The 18,051-nt window shown below is 37.9% G+C and overlaps 1 protein-coding gene across 2 annotated transcripts in view; it reads left to right on the forward strand.

Moving 5' to 3' along the window:
- The first annotated feature begins 104 nt into the window (after window positions 1-104).
- Window positions 105-18,051, forward strand: part of TRMT9B (tRNA methyltransferase 9B (putative)) — a 105,372-nt gene continuing 87,425 nt past the window's right edge. The window contains exons 1-2 of one of the 2 annotated variants that reach the window (XM_034065013.1): window positions 105-135; window positions 6,032-6,082. The gene's annotated coding sequence lies outside the window, so the exon portion shown is untranslated. Of the gene's footprint in view, window positions 136-288; window positions 331-6,031; window positions 6,083-18,051 lie in introns of those variants that run through there. The other variant, XM_034065012.1, reaches the window with a different exon arrangement.

The following is an 18,051-nucleotide window of genomic DNA, read 5'->3' on the forward strand; positions in this document are numbered from 1 at the left end:
CCCATTGGCTGCGGGGGGCGGCCCCGGGGGGGAGGCGGGGCCGCAACATGGAGGGAGGTTACAAAACACCGCTCCACTCGCGCGCCGCACCGGGGCGGGGCTGGTGCCGGGCCGCCGGGGAGCCAGTCACGTGGGGTGAGGAGGGGAGGGTCCGTGTCCAGAGGGTGCTGTCCCCGTCGCGGCCCTCCCCGCCCCGAGGCTCGGCGGAGTGGGAGGGAGCGGCGGGGCCCTCAGGGGAAGGAGGAGGAGGAGGAGGGGTGTGGGAGTTTGCCGGGGCAGAGGGACGGACCTGCGGGGTCCGGATTGGCTGTGGGCAGCGGCGCCGCTCCGGTGAGGGCGGCCGCGAGGCTCGGGAGTGAGCGGTGCTGCTGGGACTGGGTGGTGGGCAGGAAGCGGGGGAAGCTGCCGGGCGCGGAGGGGTGGAGCCGCCGGGCCGGGGTTGTGGGTCTCTAGTGGGTCTCTGAAGGGGTGGGTGGGGGTTGCGGCTGCGCGGCTCCGGGGGAGTCGTTGGCTGGTGCCGCGGGGCAGCCCGTACGTGGGCGCCTGCTCCCTCTTTCCCAGCGGCTGGTGCTCGCACTCCGGCCGCTTGGGCTGTCTCCTTGTCTTTCTCTATTAGGGCTTAATGGAGGACACGGTAAGGTGAAAGTTACAAGATAAGGCGAAAGCCCGTTGTCCGTAGGATTTGTATACTTACCCCTTGTCTCGACCGTAGTCAGCACTTCGTGTAGCGTTCCCGTGGGATGGGGTCCGATGCTTTCATTCTGCAAACCCGTGTGGATCTGCAGTTACAGCTGGTTGGTGCAGTAAACTCTGTTTTCCGTGAGTGTAAAATAGCAAATCCAGCGCTTCTGGGAAAGTACCAAACCTATTGGACCTAAAATAGTACAGTGCGTTTTGGTAGGGGAACGTTTAGTGTTTCCAGAAGTATGTCAGCTTAAATGAAAGCTTAAAGTCTCTTGCATAGGTGTTATTGTATTTACAGTAGCTTTTTTTTTTGTTAGAAGCAGTCATAAATCCAAAAATCTCAGGTAAATATACCAGTTCCTCTAAAACCTTCCAGGCGAAGTTTACACACCAGGAAAATTAATTTATGGCCTTATGAAAGGATTTGTCATCAGCTGTATTTCATACATTCCATTATGTATACATTCCATACAGTGGGCTGGAGGATGATACTTGAAGATTCTATCTGGATTTATGTCCAGGTGGTTTGCCTGAACTCAGCCACCCTATACTACATGTTTTGCTTTTCTGTTGTCTTTCACGTTCCTAAAGTCAAAAAAAGTGTTACAATGATTGAAATACGTGAGAGAATATGGGTATATTTGAAACATGGATAGGAAAGGTAATTCATTTCAAAAAATGAAGTGAGTTAAGAAGTAACAGACTAAGGAAAGACCAAAGCAAGAAATGCCTGTAGTGTGAACTTGAATGGCTGCAGGATGAGGTAAAGTGCTTTGAATTATTATGAATAGTTTTAATGGGTTATGAATTTTGTTTCAGATGTGTCAGATGTGAGCTGACCCTTCACAAAGTGTAGGGAGATTTAGAGCAGGGAATTTAGATAGAATTAAAACTGAAAGAAGTACTGTGGACAGTCATTAAAGGGAGTGGGAGTTCACTATTCCTTTTAGATTAGATTACTTGTGGAAATGGAGAAGAAAAATAAAACAGGACAAAGTTCAAGGGCTTGTGGGACTTCCTTCAAACCCTGGAGTCAGGATTCTAAGGTTGTCCTCTGCAGGAGCAATTAAGATCAAGAAGAAATGAATACCTCTTTCTTTCCACTGTTGCCACTTCCGACGATTCCTTTGCAAGTTCATATGTTAGCATTTATACTGACAATTCCAGCAATTTTGTCAGCTGCAGTCAGCTATTTTTCATAATTTCCCATGTATGGGAACAAAGTACTCATGGCATTACCAGCCTTGGGGGCTTGGATCAGAAGAGTTGAGGTTTTTTTCCCATCATCTTTCACTTCAAAACAACTAAAAACAGTGAAAGGGAGTTGGAGTAGGATGGATGAATAGGGAGCCTGACATCTTACACTGTTCCCACCAGTTGTAAAAGTCTTTGTTTAGAGCTTGTGCTTTCTGCTAGCAGTACTTATTATCATAGTAACCCCTCTCTGTCTCCCGATGCTTTTGATACATGCTGTTCTCTATATTCATAGTTACCCTTATTGCCTTAAGTCTCTCCTGGACACTCAGGGCTTCCATGTGACAAGGGAAAAATAAAATTTTTCAGGTTTAGATAGAAAAAAAATTATTTTTGCCTAAGTTTGTTCTTTGTGGTTGTAGAAAGTTGTTGAAGTTAATTAGATTAAGCAAACAGGCTCCAGATTTGATCTTAAAATGTGTGTCAGCAGTATGCTGCAAGAATAGAGGGAATCCTCTGGAAATCAAGTAATTTTGGAGCCTGGCATACTATGGGTGGGTTCAGGAGGAGAATGCAGAGATTCCAGAGAATTCAGAAAAGAATCCATTACATAATATCACTTTTGTGTTGGGAAATCCCCTAGACATAGATTTCTGGAATCTAGGGGATTATGTTGGGGGAAATCTGATCATTCACCTCATCCTTATTCTCTACACTTACATTTTTATCACGGTTGGAAACGAGGTACTGGACTGAGTTGGACTTTGGTATTACCCAGTGTGGTCATTCTTACATCTTTAAGCTACAGCTGATTCTTAAAGCTTTGCTTTTTGTTGTATTATTTCGCCTTTGGCATATTAAACTAAACAAGAAGAAACTTGATTTTCAAATCTTTCTCTGAGTTACTGATAAGATGTGATAGTTATGTAAGAGAGGAAAAGAGAGACATGCGACTTATTACTAGATTAGATAACACACATGGCTCCACCACCACTCCATTAAAAATAGCATGCACACAAAAATCTGGGTTTTTTTCATTTTATGTTTTTTTTTTCCTAGTGTTGGGTCAGAGAATTGATGCTTTAAACCTAAATTAAACCATGGCATTCTGCTTTTCACATGGGCCATTCTAAGAAACATTTCAGGGATTGTCTTTTCTGTTCCCCTACCACTGCTGATGTAAATCTTGGTCATCCTCATTCAGAAAGGTACCTATGAAGTACTGTGCTTTCAGTACAGTGAGGTAGAAGTACATTACTTTCTTACAGTTTGTAAGCTGTTGCACAGACGTTTCTGTAAGCAATTCCTTGTACAGGTAGAGTGTGCAACCCCATTAAACATGATAATAAAATAATAGAATCATAGAATGGCTTGGGTTGGAAGAGACCTTGTAGATCATCTAATTCCGCCCTCTTGCCACAAGCAGGGACACATTTCCCTAGACCAGATTACTCAAAGCCATGTCCAGTCTGGCCTTGAACACTTAAACTAGTGGTTTGATACTTGATCATATGTGCAATTACGCTGATTTAAGAGCTTCAGTAATTGACAGGAGTATAAACAAAATGAAGCAAAACTGACCCTGACTAAAGCAAAGGCAGTGGCAGGTGGTTGACCTAAACTTAATACCTAGGTTCTGGAAATCTGGAGGTGTGCCTCTTTTTTACAGTCTTTGTATGTATCCCTAGAAAAGTGGTTCACCCAACAGAGGTAGTCATCATCTAAGATAAATGTGGTAATAGCTTTCTGTCTGTTTCCCCTTTATTTCTTTAAAGCTAGCTAGCTAGCTAGCCAGCTGTGTCACTTTTTGCCAAGGTATGTGCAGCAAAGGCAAAATAAAATGGAGAAAGATTAGATTAGGCAAATAGGAGTCATATGCTTTAAAAAAAAACCAGTTCCTCAATGGCCTTTGAAGGCCTTAGCTGCTGATGCTTGAGTCACTTCAGCTGTGGGTAGGAATTAATGAATGCTCAGAACCAACTTGGTTTTGTTTTGTTTCAGTTTGTTCTTTGTTGCTAAGTAGACTTTTGGGGCTTCAGTGAGATAGTTCTGGCAGGCAAACTTTTAAATGGAAAAACATTCAGCATCACTGCAGGAACACAAATGCTAACCTTTGTGCAACAGTGGTGGGCAGAAGTTGGCTTTGAGTAGTAGTTTTTTTTTAAGGGAAAAGAAGCCACAAAGTTGGATTTACAGCTTGGGCTTGGTAGTTTGTTAGGGTGAGCTGAACGGGGCTAGGCTGCTGCTGCTTTCTCCAGCATTTATGTACAGCATAGCAGTATGGGTTTTAGTGGATCTTAATTCCCTTTGAGAAAATTTGAGCTGTGGGTTCTCAGTACTTTTGTGAAATAAGTCCCTTAATAAGTTATTTAATTACGCTTAGTAATTATGCATGCACTGGTGAGTATAAAAGCCTCCACCAAACAACTACACATAGGGTAAAGAGTTAACTACATGTTAGAAAGATAAGTATCTCATTAAAAATAAAGGGAGGCAAAACATAATAGGATCTAAAATACTTAACCAGGTAGAGTAAAGACAGGGAGAGAGAGTTTATTGGCTAGATCCAATAAAGGACTTAAGTACCTAAAGCAGGATTTAGGGAGAATTCAGGTCCCTAAGTCAAAAAATGTGATCCAAGAAATCTTGCACAGCTGCTGCCTAATGCAGGAGATGCTTAAAATCAGAAGGCTCTTCCTTGATTTTACTTTCTGTCTCCACAGTGTCTCGGATTTTACTTCTGTGCGTGTTCAGAATTGTGTTCTGTGCATGTTCTGTGCTGGAGCATTTTAGCATCTATTTCCCATTCAGCTATTTACAATTCTCAGCTTAAATATTTAAGGGCTCTGTTCTGTCAGAACACAGCAAGAAGGCGTATTCAGAGAGTCTGAATTTGGCTGCTTGCTTTTAATGTGAAGGATGAGGGCATTGAGTAACCTTTTGTCCAACAACCTATCTGTTAGGTTACTGATACAAGAGTTGGAAGATTCATTTTTGTTCTCTCTAAGAATGTTTAAAGGCATCTCCTCCCTCCAAGTAATCCATCTTAAAGAGTGACTGCACGAATTTAAATTGTCTTGGGAGCATGAATTAGAGATGAGGATGTGTCACTCCTTACTAAATGCCCTATTTCTTGGGATAAATCTCACGTTGCTTCTGTTCCTACAGACTACAGAATTCTTTGCTTCAGTAGCACAACTTTACCAGGAATGAAGCAGAGCTGTCATTCTCAGTAGCCCAGTTTCTTGCTGGGTAGGATCACTTTTCTGCCATATGTTGACTTGAATTTTTTTTTGTTTAATGGGGATACACAGCAACAATGGGCTGCTATATGGGAGGTGTTTGTTTTCTCGCTACCCTCTGTTATCCTGGCAATGGTTTAACAGAATATGGGAAGCCCTGCTCCATGTTTTTTCAACAGAATAGCAGTTGGATCCTACAGTTAAGAAAGGACTCTGGGCTGTGAATTGTAAGCACCTGTATTGCATGTGTCTTGGCCTGAGTTAAGTTTCAAAGGAGTTGGCAATAACAGTGCTACATTTTTTGCAGACTAGCATTAAGCAACCATGATGCCTCAGGGCAGTACCAAACTTCTTCATACATACTGTATGGCATACGTGTGTATTTCATGTGGGCTTCTGGATTCTTTGTTGGGAAAGGAAAAACAGAAAACTGAAAAACAGTTTGCAGTCAAATAATTTTAGACGTCCAGTTAACCTGTTCATTTGCTTGTACCAGGTTTGAATGTATTCCCTTCTAAAATTTTACATGGTTTTTACAGTATTGGCATGTTTGAATACATATGGGTATGTTTGTATGGATATTGACATCAACTGCCATTAATAAGTGCGGTTTGGTAAATCTGGCAATTATACTTTGAAGTTGTGGAAATACTTTCACTATCCTGGGAACACCAGTAAATGGAGTCACTTACTTCCCTGTTTTCGTGTTCCCTGTATTTTTTTCTTTTCCCATCTATGATGTTATGTAGTTGTTCATTCTAAAAGATACAGCTAAATGTTTTTACGTGTGCACAGCAACAAACTTGAAAAGTTTTAAACAACCTTCTAAAAGGTTTTATTTTAAATTTCTCAATTTTAAAAAAGTAATTTAGCTCCGGATATGATACGAGTCATATTTGTCTTTTCTTTAGGAAGAGAACCCTTGGACTGATTGGACTCCTTCCTTCTGACATTATTGCCTGGTAGGAGAGTCACATCTAATCTACAGATTTATAAAAATAGCTAAATATTCAGGGGGATATTTGCTCCTATTAATATATGTTGTAATTATTCAAATAATAATGCACTTACACTGTAAAAAATAAAATTTAAAGAGATACAGAGCTCTGAATAATCATTTATTCTTGAAGTTAAAACTTTTAGCGCAGGACTGTAACTGAATAATGAAGAAAAAGCAAAATAGCAGCTAAAGAAGTGCTAAAAAGAATTTAATTAAATGAGGACTTTTTTTTTAATGAAAGCTACTCACTAAAAAAGGGGAAAAAACAGCAAGTCAGTCAGTGTTTTTTTTTTTTTTTTTTTCAGTTTATCAGGATGTTTTCCTTTAGCTGAAAGTTGGTGGCTAACAACTGTGTTGCATATACTAATTATTTTTTTTCCTGGGTGTTAATGTATTCACATTAAAGAACAAGCTGAGTATTTTTAAAGGAATGTATAGCAAAAGTAAAAGATAATGATTGGCATGTGTTCTCTGTACTTGGTTGAAGTTTAAAGAACAATTTATTTTGGTATCTGTTTTATATTCATTAATATTTTCTAATATGCTTGCTGATACATATATATTCTTTATTATAACACTTGCTATTAAGTTGGATGTTTTGCATCTACTTATGATCATCTTCTGATATAAATTATATTGAGATGCTTAGTTTTGTATATATTTTGCCATACAGAGTTCTTTTAAATTTTGTAATAACTGTTGCTGTTCACTCTTATAAAATTTAAGAAAAGGGAGAAACAATTACAGTCATTACATCATATTTGCATTAAAAGTCTGCATGTATTGTAAACCCAAACCTTATGCCAATGGAGAAGGGAAGAAAGAAAGCTTATTATGCTTAATATCTAGCCTCTTGGAAAAAAAGTATTTTCTGTGTAGTCACTAATACGAGTGGAATTAAATTTAGAGTTTTAGTCAACAAAAATACATTTTAAGAAACACATAGAAATCAGAAAAGACTTCATGACCTGCTTATAGTGGTAAGTGAAGAAAAAAATTATTTATTACTACTGAACTGGACTTCAGGCTGGAGTGGGGTATCATGCTGTTGACTGATTGTCTGGTACCTTTGCATATAACCAGACAGTATATGTCAGTGCTACCAGTACTGGATAAATCACGGAGTTTCCAGCTAATTAATGATAAAGTTACTAGTCTTGAAAAATTCAAAAGGAGTTGATATAGCTAAAAGTTTGGTTTTACTTATTCTTCTTAGATTGACTCTTTAGGATCAGAGAAGCAACAGCTCCTTAAGTATTTCTCGTTCATAGAGTTCTATAGAGTTTTCATGTGTATCTGTTTCTTTCTTATCTAATGAGCATCCATCCTTTGGAGATTTTAGAGTGCTAGGCAATTATTTCCCATCAATGAGAACAGACAATATATGAATTTTCTTCAAAGATTATGAACGTGTAAATGTAGTGTTACATGAAGAAAGTCTGACCTGAGCAAAAAGTGACTACTTTAACTTTTACCAAGGTGGCAGAAAACATTTATTTAATTAAATAGCCTAATTGGCAACGATTTATCTCTTGGCAACAATGTGAATATTACAGTTCCACTCCTTTCTACTTTGTCTTGTACTTGTTTGCTATTATTTATGTTAGGTTTGCTTCTTGAACTTTAGTAACATCACATTGTGCGCTATAGGCTGGGATATTGCAGCCACATCTTTCGAACCTTTTCTTACAAGCATACTGCAGGAAATGTGTGCCACTTAGGCCAAAGACAGCAGGTGACAGGATTGAATTTGGGGATTTTTTTTCAGTGGAGCATGGGATCATGCAGGAGAGAAGTGAATGCTCTCAAATTCTTCATTTCAGCCTGATTGTTTAAAGATCACTTAGTGTTTCAGTCTTTCTCTTACCTGTCTTTCTCCTTTATCGTATTTATACAAGGTAAATTAGTATCTCATCTTTGACTGTTGTCCACTAATGATCTATGTAGAGACAACAAACAACCTCATTTAATTTCACTTCTATACTTGAAAAAAAACAATAAAACATTATTTTGTGCCTCCAACATATATTGAACGTAATTTGTCCATGCAGTGGTACTAAGTTTCGGTCATATGAGACTAGGCTCATCACACTTTTCTCGTATGTGACTCTGTATCAAGTAGCCCATCCCAAATGGATTCTGTCCCATCTGTTCTGTCCTTTTCATACTACATACAAGCATTACATTTTAAGCATCTTTTTTGATGATTTTGTCCCTCAACTCCTGATTGTCCAATAATTGTTTCACAAGAGCTCAAAGACTGTGATAAGCTCATCGTATGAGAGTATTTTTTTAGTGACATAATGTATTCTATGTATTTTCATATTTCTACCTCCTATCCAAACAATCACAGTTCTTTAAGTGAACAAGTTATCCTGCTGGTTTTCAGGGGTGTGCTGGCATGCATTTTTTCTGAGCTGGTACTGGTAGATCAGCCCCATTTCACACAGTTCATGTCTGTACTTCTCTGAAGAGTTGAAAACCTAACCTTTCCTTTGTGATGCATTGCAGACCCTTCTTATAACAGACTACTCAGTTTGAGTCCTGGGGTGCTCAGCGGTGGAGAATTTGGTGTCACTGTGTCAGGTTTCATCATTCCTGTAATACTTCAGCCTCCTGTTGGTGCTGCTTTAACATCCTGATATCTGGTCATAAATCTAAGCCAAAAGTTAACTGTGTAGACTAGATGTAAATATGTATTATTTACTGTAGAAATAGAAAGTGCAACATGTTTTTCTCTATTGTATTTAAACATTTAAAAAAAAACCCCAGATTACTCTCCAAGGTACTTTTTTTGGTACCAGGATTACCTTGATAGAAATGGTGAATAGAATACCCTGCTGTTTACAGTGCTAATGCCAGCGGATAACAGACTTCTGTAATTCTGGAGTTCTGCAACAACAACAAAATTAATGGTCAGTGATTGATTCCAGGCTTAAAAGCAGGTTATAACAATTGCAGGGCTGATTCATATCTTAGGCAGAGTAGCTAAATAAACTGCTACAGTTAAGTAAACAATACATCAGAATGGAAGTTTTCCTTATAAGCTATGTGCTAAGTGTATTGGAGTCCATATGTGAAGAATGATGAAATGTGAGCAAAGATGATGACTGCCTGTAGTCTGATTTATGCAGATGGCTTTATCTTTCATAAAGGCTTTCATTAAGAGAAATGTTAAGTATTTGAAGAGGGAAATATAGGTAGAATCAATAATTATTGAGAAAGAAGTGGAAGCAGAAGGGAAGGTAGTTCATGTATATTTTCCTGCAAACTATGAAGCTCTGATTATATTCACACTAATGGGACCGAGCTGTCTGTCTTCTCATGAGCTTGCCTATTTGCAGGTGGTATAATGCAGGCAAGTCATGGATGCTGCTACTTTCTGGTATCATAGAATCATAGAAATATAGAATCATAGAATAGTTAGGGTTGGAAAGGACCTTAAGATCATCTAGTTCCAACCCCCCTGCCATGGGCAGGGACACCTCACACTAGACCATGTCACCCAAGGCTTCATCCAACCTGGTCTTGAACACTGCCAGGGATGGAGCATTCACAAGCTCCCTGGGCAACCCATTCCAGTACCTCACCACCCTATCAGTAAAGAATTTCTTCCTTTTAGTCACTTAAAGCAAAATACAGGTTGTGTTCAGATTGTACTATAGCTCTGATTTCTTTGTGTCCACAGTGTTTTGGGAGCACAGTGGTAACTGGAAGGAACCTCTGATCCTTCCAAACAGAAGAATATGAAAGATAATGTGTCAGTATACCTAATGCAAATCTTCTGTCTTGATACTGCTTCATTTTGAGACAATGACTACCTTTCTGTAGCTCTCAACAGAAAGACATAATACTTTTGTTCATTCTTACTGTAAATAACAGTTTCTCCCCAGAATGACTGTTTTCAAGAAATCTTGCTTTAAAATAATCTTTTTAAGGTGTTTTACATAAGAAATAACAGTGCCTATAGAATGATTGATTATTGTTTTTAAATAAGCACTTGTGCAATGTCATTGTCTTGTGTGTTACAGTCAGCTGTATTTTTTGAAAAATTCAGTTTTCAGAATACTGGGCTTTACCTTAGATTCCACTATTGTTTCCACTGCATAGTTCATTTCTATAGTTCTCCTGTCATTAAAATATATAGATGAAAATATCTGTATGTACCTGTGAGCAAAGCATTCACAAGCTTTTTAAAAACAGTTTGTGTTAACTTCTGTAAGTCTTGGTGCTTTAGGACATAAAAATTAAGTATAGTTTTAAATTGAGAGTAGTAAGTGCTATTAAATGTAAAACAAAATAGAAACAGTACATTTTCCCTGCTTGTACTTCTCTCTGTAAAAGTGTTACAGTGTGCTTTTCTACCTTCCAAAATCTTCAGTAGTTTATCATGTCTGAGACTGGTGTGCCGTGTGTTGTGCAGGTCCTGTTTTAGAAAGGCTACATTTCTAAACAACCCAGTTAATTCTATGATTCTATGTTGTTTTCCTGTAGACTTGGCTTTTGGAAGGAATAGAAATTTCAGTTCCTGCTTAACTTATTAAATGTGCTGAGTTGGAGGAATACGTTCAGCATTTAATAAACTAGTTGGGAACAATGTTTTAGATGAGATGGAGAAGCCAAAATACCAGTTTGAGATTATATTTTGTTTTCCCACTAGAAAATTGGCAGTTAACTGCATTATTTGTCAAAAAACCTTTCAAGCAATAAACTGAAGTCAGCTGTATTTGCACAAAACTAATGATCTAAGATTTTAAACAATTTTCTAATTACTTTCCATGGTACATAATGCATCCTAGAAGCAAGAGATGTAAAAGAGCTTCACTTTTAGGAAAGTGAAGATAAAGATAAAAATAGAGCTTGTTGCCAATCTTTCAAAGAATTATTTAGAAGTTTGGTAGTAAAGTCTTAAAAACTGAATTTTTTTATTGAAGAGATCCAGTTTTCAGCTGAACAGTGTAGTTATTGGAAACAACAAAAACAATAAACTATTTTTTAGTAAGAGGAAGCAACAGATTCATTTTTAAACTGTTTTAATTCTGTTATGCGTAACTGTTTCATTAAAGAATTTTAATAAATAACTTCAACTTTATATTTAATTATTATTGATTTTGTTTGGTTGTTTTGTTGTTTTTCTTTGTCGGAGTTTGAGTTTCATGAGTATCACAGGACGGTTTCCATGATCTGCATAATTCCCGCAGAAAGCAGCTGAGTTCTGGGTCACCAAAGCTTCATTCATATTAGAGATTGTAGGTGTTTCAGGCATTGGGCAAGAATATGGGCTCCCTTATGTTCACACAGAAGAGTATTCCTGCAGTTATACTTGTTTTTAAGAGACTGATTTTTGTCATACTCCATTGTTTGGTGGCCACCAGTTGTGTTGTGTCACAGCAGAATGGGCCAAGGTAGCAGCAGGGCTCCCTTGTGCACTGTTCTGTTTCTTTTGCTCCCTTTTTACCTTAACAGTTGTACCTACACAAGTGCTAGATCAGTGCATGCCCAGTGTAGCCATAAACTACCAGTTGGTTTTGCACTAGAGAAAGTACCACTGAAGTCTGTCTTTGGGCACAGGCATAGAAGTCAGATACCAAGGGTCTCAGGCTGCTGGGGGCAGTCGTCCTATTTGTGCCAAAGATACAGCACTGTATGCAGTCTATGGCCCCTTCCTCTTGCTGTTTTGCTGACATGAAGGGAGGAAAGAGCTGGAAATCACAGTTCCTACAGAGCTGGCAGTAGCTCTTCCCAGCCATTAATTTCATGCTCTCCTTTTCCTCCTACTTTATGAATCATGGCACTACAGAAGTAAAACTTGTTTTCTGAGAATTTGCTTTGACTTTTTGGGCACAGCTCATTTCATCACCCACCCTCCACCCCTTTTGTACGACAGGCCCTTTCTGGTTTCTGGAACCTCAAACAGTATAGAAGTGTTATGAGACAGATCTGTTTTTTAGGGAAAAACTGCTTGCAGGAGTAATAGTAGGAAGTGCTTATGTAGGAGTATGATGGGAATTTAAATTTTCTTTGACACAGTAGTGATTGACAGTGAATGATGTTTTGAGTGATCTTTTGTACAGCTGAAGTGGAGTTATGCTGGTGGTTTTGCAACAGTGGGTATTTCCAAATGTTCCCCCAGTATGTGTACAACTACAAGGTTGACACCACTGCAAAGAAGTAACAGAACAAGAGGCAGTGGGCATGAATTGAAATACTTAAAAATAAGACAAAATATTTTTCTGTGAGGTCATCAAACTCTGTAAAGGTTGCCCAGGGAATCTGTGGAATCTTCATCCTTGGAAACATAAAAAACATGAGTGGATATGGCCTGAGCAACTTGCTCTACTTTACCCTCCTTTGAGCAGAGGGTAGACCAAAATACCTCCTGTGGTCTCATACAGTCTCTGTTATTCTGTTGTAAGAAAAGCATGCAGTAATCCTTTTTCAAATGAAGTGATAGTTCCCTGGGATATTGTTCTGGCTTCCCAGTTAGTGGTTCAGAAACTTCCTAGTACACTCTGTTGTCACTTTAGCGACCTTTAATTATTACAAAGGGTGTAAGTGTAAATTACACATACAAAAAAACAGACACCAGAATCATTGTTAATGAATAGCTCCAGTTGTATAGTCACTAGTGAGAAACATTTTGAGTAATAATGAGGTAGATTTTGGCTTCTTTGAAGTCTGTAGTTAAAACGTTCATTGACTTCATGGAGCTAGGGATTTGATCCGTTACATTTTCTGTCCGACATATAAACTGACATGTATCTGACAGCAACCAGAGTGAATTGATTAGTTAATATATTCAAATATTCTATAAAACCAGAATCTGTGATAGTAGAAAGTTCAGGTTACTTCTGTCTTCAATCATCAAACAGCCAGCTCTGGTCTGCTCTTTGCACAGTCTCATAATTGCTGTGCATCAGCTGTATGCTTTACTTCCTGGCATGATCATCTGACAGGAAAGAAGAGCTGGGAAGCTTAATTTTTTCTGTAGAAAGGTTTTTAAATGTGTAGAAGCAGCCTGGGAGTGTACTGTTGAGGAATAGGCCTTTTAATATGACAAGCCACACTTTGTGCTTTTGCAAAGAAATCTCTTAGACTTCTGATGGTTTGGAGTGGAAACTATTCTCCTGTTTGATAAATGAGATTGTTTTCTAAAGGAAGCATTTAAGTAATAGAATAAACAAATTTTCCCACTAAAGGGATAGTTTCAGGAAAAGAGGATTAAAATTCTTGGAAAATCAGTGAGGCAGTTACAAGTGTCAGGTGATTATGTGGCCTTATGTAAGGGCAGCGTTTGGTGTCTAGCCAAGTATTTCTAAAACTTATAGAGGAAAATTCTGTTCACATTCCACAGAATCAACTAGGTTGGGAATCACCTTTAAGATCACCAAGTCCAAATACCAGTCCAGGACTGCCAAGACCACTGCTAAGCAGTGTCACTAGGGGCCTCATCTACACGGTTTTTGAACACTTCCAGGGACAGTGTCTCCATTACTTCTCTGGACAGCCTGTTCCAATGCCTAACCACCCTCTCAATGAAGACCTTTTTCCTAATATCCAATCTAAACTTCCCCCAGCATAACTTGAGGCCTTTTCCTCTTGCCTTATCAGTTGTTACTTGGGAGAAGAGACTGACACCCACCTAGCTGCAACCTCTTTTCAGGTAGATGCAGAGAGTTGCAGGGAGCTGTAGAGAGTGATTTAGGTCAGCATAAATCTGAAAGCACTTAAAAAAGAGCAGTGTTTGCTGCTATATTAGAGTTGATGATTTTTGATTTGTTGGTTTTTTTTGTGTTGTTTTTTTTTTTTAATCAAAAGTCTGTGTCTAAATAAATTTGTTTACTAAAGGAAATTCCTAAAGGGGGTTGTGTGGTTAAAACAGGGGCTTGTGAGAACGGGATTTTATTAGTGCCTTTCTTGCATATCTGCTGTAGTGTGTAGGGCAAGCCACTGTATGTGGCTCAATTTATCTTAATCAGTTTCTGTCTTAACCATTGCAAATGTATTGTTTTTGTGTATGTCTGATATTCAAACAGTGTAGGGTGGGTTTGATAGGTACATTATCTATTTGTTGAATGGCAATGTACTGAAATAATTTGTTCCTTACTGTTTTTGTTTCATGGAGAAAAACTAATTGGCACTAACTAGGAGAAAAGATTTTGAGGTTAGAGATTTTTTAAATTTTACTCCCATTTAGCCTAAATGGCAATAGGTGGTAATAAGCTGCTTCTGAAGTGAACCCATCTTAAGTCATTTGTCTGTGGTGTTTGGTAGGTTTTTTCACGTGTAATAATCTTTCAAAGGCTGAGTTGTTTTGCTGGTTTTTTTTTCCAAGATTGAGCCCAGAATGCAAACTGTGTTCTATTCTGTTATTTTTCTTGCACATCCTCTCTTTTTTATCTGATTTGGTTTTGTGCAGTTTATATCACATTACTTTTTCGCTTCAGGCTTCAAATATCTTTAAACTTGGTGAGAGGCATAATACTATTGAATAATTCTCTTTGACTCATGCAAATCTTCATGTATTTAGACTTAGAAAAATAAGATCTTATGTTGGTAGAACATTGCTTGAAGTGCTAAAGATGACTGGCTAAAATCTGGTAAGTACTAATTAGGTAGGATTTGTCATTCTGTCAGTCAGTCTTGCAGATTTTTATGATCTCATACTGAACATACACAAAGCAACAGAGTAGATGCAGCGAGCTCAAGAAATGTCTTCTGAACCTTCTTTCTAAAGAAATTTATGATGTTCAAACAGAAGCATGAAATGTTTCTAGATGACAACAGAATCAAAGATGTCACAAAATTCCCAATGAAGTCAGAATAGGCAGAAATGTATTTGGAAATATGTTAGTTTTTACTGGAAGTGCAAATCTGGACATCAGAGAAGTCCTGGAATGCCCATCAGGGTGTATTCTCTGTCCCCACTAGGCTTTAGCACTGTAGTTGTTCACCAGGCATTATCAGATGAATCATCAGGAAAACCAAACAAGAAAACTTTACTTGAGAGAGAGACTATAGAACATGAACCATTGCTTAGACAATCCAACTGCCATCTGTATGTTTTTCTGGCATTATCATATATTTTTGTGCCAGATAAGTGAACTATTTTCACCACACAAACACTTGTCTACGCCAGCACATATTGCATGCAAACTACCAAGCACAAATTTGGACATCCAACAAGTTCTGGTTAGAAAACTAGTGGCAAGAGTAGGCCTGTGAGAAATGATAGGGTCATCAAAACTTCACAGCTTTCCAGGAGCTTATAAAATGCAGCTGTGTCCATCACTGTCAAATTAGTAAGTATGTACTGACAACAGTTGACTCAGTTACAGAAAGCGTTACAAGCTGAAAATGTAGAAGAATGATGGCAAATAGGAAGATGGCATGCAAGAGCATTTCAGTGCAGAATTGGAAGAGAATAAAGAGAAGAATTGAGATAGTAAGGTATTCTCTAGTGCATTTTAGAAACTTTAGAGTACATCTAATCTGGTTTTACTAAGGAAAATAACATTATTTGTTTACAGTCTATTTAAGTAATATGAATATGTATTCTGTACTTGTAGTAAGAGCTACTTTAAACAATAGCTAATCTTTATAAATCAAACTTTTTTCTCTTTTTTTCATTATAAAATAGTTATCATAGCTAAACTAACCCTCAGAGAAGATTTTCACATTAGCAAAGCCTTGAGATCTGTATGCTAAAAAAACATTCACTAGCTCAGATGTAGCAACTTTAAGATCTTAAATTTTGGCTCATTGAGTGGTGTTTCTTTGTGCAGTCTGTCTTCCCATACAATAAAGCCTACTCACAGATTTCTCAAAACCTCTGTGCAAATCCACAATTTCTGGCAGCCCATGTTTATGCCATGATAATGTGATTTCAGGGATAATATTGGTAATGGACCAATGGCTTCACCGATGGGGTGAAGCTCTGTGGAAAGAGAAAAGTCGTAGAAAAACATCTCTACTCTCCAAAACCTCATTAAAATTTGCAAAAGTTGTTAGGACAAGAATCTCTGTCTCATCTGAAGAATACTGGTTTTAAATACTATTTCAGTAGAAATATCACACTGTTTGAGTAGAGAATCAGAGATCATGTAATTAATTACTTATGTCACTTCCTGCTGCACCTGAGATTCACATGCCAGCTCCTTTAGTTGGGTATGTGGTCAACTCTTTCACACTGGGAAAAATAAATAAGGAAACAAGATTACATGATGTAAATTTAAAATGTACAAAAAAAAATTGAAGAACTTGAAATTTAATAAAATTTGGAATGTTTCACCTTTATAACAAATAAAGCTAACACAAAGAATGTTTTGGTATCTCAGCCTCATAATGCAGTGATTTGCATCTTGAAGGGGAGAGACTTTTTCTAAGCATTTCCTGATACTATCTGCCAAACTCTGTTAAATGATTTACTGAGTGGTTTTAGGGCTTGGTTATTGTTCAGTTCTTCAGTGTTAATGTATCACTCTTTCATCTGTAATGGAAGTACCAGGAAAATTATTTCTCCTGGTATTTTCTTGGAAGTGGTAATAATTTTTTTTGTGTGTTTCATGACATTTGAATTCCATGATGGTTATTTAAATGTGTTTATTTTTTTAAATAATTGTATATTTTTTTTGCTTACTTTCACAAGAAACTAATATTTCCAGTGTTTCTCTGTGTCATTTTTTGCCCTGTTAATTACCTCATTGGCTTTCCCTTGCCACCATGGAATCACATTTTTCTTTCAATTTGTCCAGTTTTTAAAAAGAAGTAAACTGAGATCAATTTGTACAAACCTGTATTTATTCTTTCAAACCTGAACAAATAATTGCATACCCTAAATTTTTTTTTCCCAACTCTATTAGGTAATCTTGTAGAAGATACTTGTCCCACAAACCATATCTTACTTTCTTGTTGAGTGATCTACATTCACCAAGGCTAAAATACAGCAGAAGAAGGAATGCATCTAGAAGAACTAGTGATTTTGTAACAGTGCATTCTGATTCTTCATTAAACCTGGGAGATAAGTGAGAGCTCACACCCAGTAACTCTGCTGTATAGTCATGGAGAACAGAACAGGTCTCTTCTTCAGGCCCTGCAGTCCCTCTCTCTGCCATGCAAGGCTGTGCTCTACAATTGAGTTGGAGTTCAGCTTTTGAGCTTTAAATGTCTCAGGATGAGAGTTGCAATGGGTTTCCTTAGCAGAAGTCCAAACATGTATGACATTTATTCTTGTTCTTCGAACTAAGAATTACCTGCCTTATTTTTTATTGAATCCTCCTAGTTATTTTCCTGCCTGCAATCCAAAATGTTACCTCTGCAAGTATGTATGACCCTGCTAGCTGTTGCTTAGCCAGTTGCCTTTTGGCAGCATAGTTGATGTCAAGGAAAGTCAAAGGGAAAAGCATATTTCATTAGTTACTGTGTTTTTGCATTTTCTGAAGTCATTTCTGGTGATTTTTTTTTTCAAAACAGAAACTTTTTGTAAGGCATGAAAAGGCAGCAGTAAGAATACGTATTTTTAGTTCGTTGTAAGTTCTCCAAAATGTCTACCGTGTTGTTGACTCTGAGGAGTTTTCAGAGAAGGAGAACTGGATCTCGGCCATCTTTCTTACATAAGAAAATTCTTTTTAAAAAATAAGCAATTTGTTGCTCTTCAGTCCTCTGACTGCCTAGATTATCCTCATGATAACCTCTGTAACCTTTGATTAGGAAGTGCTACACAGAAGAAAGTCTACCTGTTAAAATGAAGCTGAGTTTGCTTGTGCTAGAGATTAAAAAGGTGGCTGACTACTTTCAGACCAGAATAGTGAATTGTGTTACAACCCTGAGATGTTTGAGACACAAAAGTAAACCAAAGCAAAACAAATACATAAATAAAGAAACCTTGACATTCAGATTAATTGTTGATCCATGGTAGCTTTGTTAATTCAT

Source organism: Melopsittacus undulatus, chromosome 7 (assembly GCF_012275295.1).
Source record: "Melopsittacus undulatus isolate bMelUnd1 chromosome 7, bMelUnd1.mat.Z, whole genome shotgun sequence".
Lineage (NCBI taxonomy): Eukaryota > Metazoa > Chordata > Aves > Psittaciformes > Psittaculidae > Melopsittacus > Melopsittacus undulatus.